The following is a 7,995-nucleotide window of genomic DNA, read 5'->3' as shown; positions in this document are numbered from 1 at the left end:
CTCTTCCTTACTCCACAGAAATACTAGGTGACATTCAGATACCCACCAGCTAGTAGAGGAAGTGATTTAATTCATCAAGTCCCTTTAGTACAGATTATTTGTAGACAACCATTTTCTCTAACTATTGATTCAACATGTATTTATTAAACACTTTCTCTGTATTAGGAGCACTTGTTGACCTTGAGAGTTCAGATACTATTGAACACTCTGGGAAGATAGTCTCAAATTCAAACATTTCAGGAGGGGTAATATTCTCTGATGCTGGTGTTGCTGCTCTGCTGGAAACAATTCAGTGTTGTCACCTTAAAAACTGATACCACCAATATTGTCTTCCACTAACAGAACAGAATATGAAATATAAAGACTGGGGTACTTTCTGCAGGCTGGGACCACTGCCTCTGTGACAGCCAACAGACTCAGGTGGACATGGTGCTGCCCATTCAGACCTGAAAAATGTCAGAAAATTCCAGTGACAGTGATTTGTCTTGTGATGGACTGTCATCAATCATGAGGGGTCTGATAAAGAGATGGTGAATTCTGAACATGGTACAGCCAGTGACAGCTGTGAACTTGCTCCAGAATGCAGATCTTCAGAGCAAGAGGGGCTCTCAGCACTGCAGTCAGAGCAGGGGGAGAGTAGCCAAAACGGCATATGTAAATGGAAGAAACTGCTTATCCGGCTTTGGAGGAAAGAAAATCAGCACTTGAGAAAGAAGAAAAAATGTCATCTGAAGACAATGTCTATTTTGGAACTGTCAGTCATGATTCTGGTATTATAAACCTTGAGCCACGTACGTTAAAAAGATATTCGAAATCAAAAAGCTATAGTTGTTGAGGAAGCTCAGAGTCCAGAAGACTTTCACATGGGCTACAGGTGCCTAGGTGTCTCAGTCATTTGAACCACCAACTCTTAGTTTGGCTCAGGTCATGATCTCAGCATCCTGGGATGGAGACTTTGTGGGACTCCCAGCTCAGTGCAGAGTCTCCTGGAGATTCTCTCCTTCTCACTCTTATGCCCTTTCTCCTGCTCATGCTCTCTCTTTCTCTCTCTCTTTCTCACTCTCTCTAAAACAAACAAACAAATATTTTTTTTAAAAAAGGGCTTTTCTTCTTGCAGCCAGTATACCTTCTGCCAGTCAGAAACTGTTTTCATTTTCATTGAAAACATTTCAGAAACATTTTCATTTTCATCCCAGACTAGTGATGATCAATCAAGTAGTGATGAAACCAGTCTTCACCCTAGTCCTGCCTTTAGACCATGCCATGCTAGGAAGCAGACTTTCTAGTTCAGAATCTGAGAAACAGATAGTCCCTGAACAAAAAACCAAACCTCTAGGGAGTTGTATAAATGCCAATTCAGCAGTGGTCTCAATAAGTGTGTTATATTTGCTTTGGTGATGGCAATTGGCATGGGATTTAGATATTTCTATGGCACAATGCAGATTCAGAAGCGTCCACAGTCAGAAAGATACATGAAGATGAACTGAATGAAATGAATGATTATCTTTTTGATGTCAACAGGAACAAGAATCTTTCATAGATTGTAAGTCATTGAAGGGAAATCTTGCAAGACGTTGAGACCTAACTGAAGAAGAAAAGTTGTCCTTTGAAACTCAGAAAAAGAATATTGATACAGAAAATCGGGATTTAGACATACCTCTGGAAAAGGAGGAAAAAGGCTTTTCTTCATTACAGGAAGAGTTAAGGAAACTAAGAGAACAGATTAGGATATTGAAAGATAAAAGGACAGATACCATATTAATTACAGAAAATCAGAAACTTAAACAGCATCTGGAAGAAAAAAAGCTGAAGACACACAGCTTCCTTAATCAAAGGGAGGTTCTTTTCGCAGATGCAAAGGTGCTAATGGAGGAACAGGAGAGAGAATGACTAATAACCATGGCTTTAAAGGTGGAACTCCAGCAGTAGAGTTCTAGTGAGTCATATGGCAACCCAGATTGTCTCCCAATGTATTGGCTGAAAAAAAGGAAAATAGACCTCTTATAGAAAGACTGACTGAGCTGGAGCAGAAGCTAAACTTTGAGCAGTAGTGTTCTGATTTGTGAAAAAGACTATATATTGAAGCAAAAGATCAAAATGTAAAACAAGAAACTAATGGGGGGGGAAAAGGGAGTAGAGGAAACTACAGGGCTAAAAATAAGATGAATGAAATATTTGGGGGTTCAGTTAAGAAAACATTTGATGTCATGAAGAATTCCGCCACGGAGTTTGTGAAGAATCATAAAGAAAAAAATTAAACAGGCTAAAGAAGCTGTGAAATAAAATCTGTAAAAAAAAAAATTCAGATTCAGTTAAATCCATTTTCAGGCACTTCAAAGATATGCCAAGAATATCTTTGATGAAGAGGCCAATAAAAGATCTGGGGACACAGAAGTAAAATCAGCTAAAAGAAAAACCAAACAAAAGTCTTTAGTGAATATTTACACCCTCAGTATAAGGCACATACAAAAAACCAGAGTAATAGAGGCCTATTATGCAAAGAAAGGGAAAGAAAGAAAAACCAATTCACTGAAGAATTTAGAGAAAATACAAACTGACTGAAATGCAGTCCTCAGCATGACTGTAGTGAAAACTAGGATTCCTTCAGGTGTTGTTCTGGTGTGTTTGAGTGTGCTCAGTCGGAATTCAAAAACCTTCTTAATACGGAAGTGTCAAATCCAGTAAGGATAGATGAATTCAAACAATTAATTGAAATTTATTTATTGGAAAAACTGGCTAGTTTTTGTCATTGGAAAGAATTTGATCAATTCATCAATAAACTTTTCCTAAAGGGTGTCTTTACACATGATCAGAAGCTCTTCTCTGACTTTGGTAATGATGTTAAGGGTTATCTTAAAGACATGAAGAAATATCAAGTAGATACCAATGGGGTATTTGAAAAGTTGGATGGATACATATATGTAGACACTTCTTTTTTTTTTAAGATTTATTTATTTATTTGAGAGAAAGAGAGCATGAGAGGGGAGAGGTCAGAGGGAGAAGCAGACTCTTTTCCAAGCAGAAAGCCCAATGTGGGACTCTACCCTGGGATTCCAGGCTCATGACCTGAGCTGAAGCAGTTGCTTAACCAACTGAGCTACACAGGCACCCCTATATAGACACTTCTTTGGTCACATTCTTTTCCCTCTATATGGACCCAGTCAACCAGATAAAAAGCAATGTATGGTAAATATTGAAAACTCAAGGCATGGAAAACAAGAGCAAAACCACCCTCAGGGGGTGCTTGGGTGGCTCAGTGTGTTAAAGCCTCTCCTTTGGCTCAGGTCATGATCCCAGGGTCCTGGGATAGAGCCCCACATCGGGCTCTCTGCTCGGCGGGGAACCTGCTTCCTCCTCTCTCTCTCTGCCTGCCTCTCTGCCTGCCTTTCTGCCTACTTGTGATCTCTGTCTGTCAAAAAAATAAATAAAAATCTTTAAAAAAAAAAAAAGCACCCTCAGCCACAATCTTATAAAAGAGAAGGTAAATGGCATAAATATGGCCACACAAATGGAAGACACATGGCAAATTTGAAATAGAATTGGGACAGTTACTTTTTGACTCCTAAATTTTGATCATCATGATAAAGTTAAATTGGAAAATAGTAACAGAAGCATGGATACTTTCTGCAATGTTAGGTGCTAAAATTAAAATGAAAATATCAAGATAATGTCTTTTTATCATTTCTAAGTTTCAGTTTGATGACTTCACATTATTGCTCAGACCTATCAAGCAAAAGCTTACTAAAACACTTTCCTGTAACTTTCCTGAATTTTTTTTGGCACCGGAAGTGTTCAACTATAAGTTTTAAGGAAGCCGGGTGTGCAACAGATTTTGTATGTGAAATGAGTCTTTTTTTCAATACATGAGCTTAAAGCAAACTCAAATCTTATGACAAAGTGCAATTAACATTGATAGTTTTGTTAAATTTTCAGGAGAGCTTGAAAAAAGTACATTGTGATGGAACTTCATCTTTAACATTTTATAATCTTACACTTGCTTCCTGTCTTTTTGTGGGTTCAAGAGTTGATTGACTTGTGAAGAATTTGTTGCCTTTTTAGGAGCTTGCTGATTTGTTCTCTTGTGAAATTTCTTGCACATTTGAAAACTACACTATGAGGAAAACTAAAGGTCTATATTTAAAATCTGGCATTAGTATTATATTACTATTATATATCATGTATTATAAAATACATGATTTTACACTTTGTGATATTTTTCAGACATTTCCTCAGTAGTGATATTTGGTAAAGCAGTTCAATGGTTTTTGATAGTGTTTTTACAGACATTTTTATGCAGCATCTAAATATTTCTACACAGCAATGTCTATTTCTCTAAGAAAAATTTCAACACTATTCAGAATTTCATCTCCTGTTGAGTTTCCCTTTTAATTTCCATTCATAGTCATACATGTGACTTCCAGTGACTTCTACCTTCTGGCAAGTGAGTGTAGAAGAACACAGCGGTTCTCTCATAATTGCCTGAAACTAGAAAAGCACTTATTTTCTAGGAGTAAATACACATCTAAGTAAATAAAGGGTACATTTTGCTGAAAAAAAAAAAGAAATACCTTTCTCTGTCTATTCTTATGTCTATTTTTCCTATTATGGCTGTAACAAACTATCACAAATTTGTTAGCTTAAAAAGAAAAAAAAATAAAACTTGTTATCTTACAGTTCTGGAGTGCCAAACAGAGTCGGAAGTGGGTTTCACTAGGTTAAAATCAAGGTGTTGGCAGATCTGCATTCTTTCTGGAGGTTCTAGGGGAGGATATATTCCCTTGAATTTTCTAGTAGCTGCCTGCACCCTTAGCTAGTAGCCTCTTCTGCATTCAAAAGTCAGCTGAATCAATATATTTTGCACTTGAAACTATTATAATACTGTATGTTAAATGTGCTGGAATTAAAGTAAAAGAGGAAATGAACAAACAAAATCCCAGAAGCCAGCAGTGCATAGTATCTTTACATTTCCCTCTGACCTCCTGCTTCCCTTCCTTTCAATTTGCAAGGACCCCTGAGATTTCTTTAGGCCCTCTGGATAATCCTGGGTTCTCTCTCCATCTCAAGATTCTTACTTTAATCACAACTGTAGAGTCCTTTTTGCCATGTAAAGTAACGTATGCATGGGTTCTAGGGAGTAGGACATGGACATCTTAGAGCAGGGGACATTTTTTACCTATCACATTAAAGGAATATTTTCTTACAGTTATGTATTCCATAAAAACTCTCTATATTGGAAATGTAGTTATCCATGAATCATATAATTAATAGCCAGTGTATATGTTATGCCTGAAGTAAATTACTTTTTAGACTCCTCCAAAAGTATCTTAGAAGAAAAAAAATATTCTGTAAACATTCTTAAATGACTCAAAAATCACTGCATAGAATGTTTAGATAATATATTAAACATATGCACAGTAGATAAACATATATTTTAATAGCCTCTTCTCTCTGCTTCCTCCCTCTTCCCATTCTGGTCCTTCTCCTCTTTCTGCTTCTCTGTATTCCCGTAACTCTCCTTTTCTTGTTTCCTTTCCCTCTCCTTACCACCCCTCCCCCTTCCCTTTCCCCTTCACTACCTCTCTGGCTCTTCTCTTTCCTTCTCCTCCAATCCTGTTTGTCTTTCAGTCACACATGCATGCACACACATCTAAATCATCTCTACTTATTACTAACAGCAAATGCACAATGTTAAAGAAAATATCTAATTCAGAAGTATATTGTGCTTAGTCTTAAATAAAAACCACTCATATAAGGAGACAAATATTTAAAATATCCAGGGGATTGCTTGAGGGGTGTGAAGTATCTTTCCCTGGAGAAATATTCTCATAGTTTAAGCTAAATTTATGGCAGGAATTTGACAGGTTGGCTCGATCCTCTGGTGCCTTTGGGGCATAAAGCAATGTGCTGGATTTGGCAGATGAGTCAGAAAGCAAGAATTCATATGGAACTTGCTTCTGAGAAGGAAAAAAAAAATCTCTTTAATGAGTGCTTTGGAAAGTTTCCTTGAGCTATAACCTTGGTAGATGTTGGATTTGGGATCATTAACCACCCAAGATAAACACAGTCCATGGGAGGTAATGTTCTTGCCATATGTGGGTTGCAAATGGACTAGTTGTTTACAATAGCTGCAGTAAAATGAGAACAAAGTTAAGTAGTGATGAGTCAACTATGCAAGCCTTTTCCTCTAAAAGTGCAAGGACAAATAACATCAATTTCCAAATTTGAAAATTACTCAAAAATATACAATTTATTCAATTCAATAATTTAATTCGTGAATTATTTAGAATGATTAGCAGAAAGAACGATAGGATTAAATTTTCAAATCTACTGCTTATTAGCTGAGAGACTTTGCTTAATAAATTACTTCAACCTCAACATGTTTCAAGTCTTTTAACTTTTAGAATGAGGGAGATAATACATGTGCCCAACCTACATTGCAGTGCTGTGATGGAGATTATAGTGACCTGAAAGAATACTTAGGAAATCATTCAGCAGTAATGATCTCATGCAATAAAATTGTATACCAGCTTTATTAAATATTCATACTTGTAAAACATTTATAACAATGCCTGACAAGTGAGTTTATTAATTATTACCAAATGTTAATTCAAGATATGAAATGTAGTAACAAACGAAGCTTCAGATTTTTAGTCTCTTTTTGTCAACCTTAGAATAACTAGTATCCAGTTACAGTGTGGAATTCAAAGAGTTATGACACGTGTATACACTGTAAAATTACTCTCCTGATCAAGATAAATAATATTTCCCTCATCTTTAAAGGTTTCCTCATACATGTTAGTGGTATGAATATAGATTATTTCGAACTTTTTAGAATTTCATACAAATGCAATCACGAAGTATATCCTCTATGATGTCTAGCTCCTTTTCCTCAGCATAACATTTCTGACATTTTCCAGCACAATACAGTTGTATGTTTCCTTGGTTCCTTTTTGTAACCATAGTATTCCATTTTGCTATGTATAATAATATCCATTTCCTTGCTAATCAATGTTTGAATTGCTTTCAGTTTTTAACTATTGTAAATAAAGTTACTATAAGCATTTGTTTTTTGAGGGAGAGAGAAAGCATCTACATGAGTGAGGTTGGAGTGGTGGGCAGAGGAAAAGAGAGAATCTTAAGCAGGCTCCATATTTAGTACAGAGCCGGACATGGGACTTGATCTTACAAACCTAAGATCAGGACTGGAGCCAAAATCAAGAGTTGGAAATTTGACTGAGCCATCCAGGGGTCCTGCTATGAGCATTTTTATATGTGTTTGTGAGGACTTAAGTTTTCATTTCTCTTGGATGAATCTCAAGAAGTGAAATTCTGGGTCATATGTAAATGTATGTTTGTCTTTATGAAAAACTCCCCAATTGTTTTTGCAAAATGGTTGGATCATTATATTTCCCCACCAACTATGTAGTTTTTTCCACGTAGCTGACAACACTCATTCTCATCATTTTTCATTGTAGTCATTTGTATGCGTGTAATTGCATTTCATTAAGTTTTACTTTGCTTTTCCAACTAATGATGTTTATTAACATTTTGTTTATCTTAGAAATTATTTTTGAAACTAATATTACACTGTATGTTAACTAATTGGAATTTAAATAAAAACTTGAAGAATTATTCTTAAATTTTTACTAAATTTTAAAACTATATTATTTATTGAGTTCTAAAGTTCTTTATACATTCTAGATACAAGTGTGTCTGTATGTGTTTCTATATGTATATGTGTGTGTGTATATATATATATATATATATATGTAGACCTTCCTAATTTCTGGTTGTGTCATTAAGCTTATTTTTAGAAGGGTAACTTTTTATTTTGATAGAGTTCAGTTTATTATTATTTTTCTTTTTGTTTCATGCTTCTGATACCTTATCTAAGAAATTTTTGGTTATCTATTATTTTTAAAATGTTCTCTTTTTTTCCCCTAGAAATTTTATAATTTTAACTTTTACATTTAGTTCTATGGCTTATTTCAAAAT

General features: G+C 35.4%; 1 pseudogene; it reads left to right on the top strand.

Annotated features, from left to right (window-relative positions):
- Positions 1 to 453: 453 nt before the first annotated feature.
- Positions 454 to 3,537, top strand: LOC122890515 (annotated as a pseudogene).
- The last annotated feature ends 4,458 nt before the right edge of the window (positions 3,538 to 7,995 follow it).

The sequence above is a fragment of the Neovison vison genome, chromosome 11 (genome assembly GCF_020171115.1).
Source record: "Neovison vison isolate M4711 chromosome 11, ASM_NN_V1, whole genome shotgun sequence".
Taxonomy (NCBI): domain Eukaryota; kingdom Metazoa; phylum Chordata; class Mammalia; order Carnivora; family Mustelidae; genus Neogale; species Neogale vison.
The sequence above is the reverse complement of the archived record's forward strand: the minus strand, read 5'-3'. Positions and strand labels throughout refer to the sequence as shown.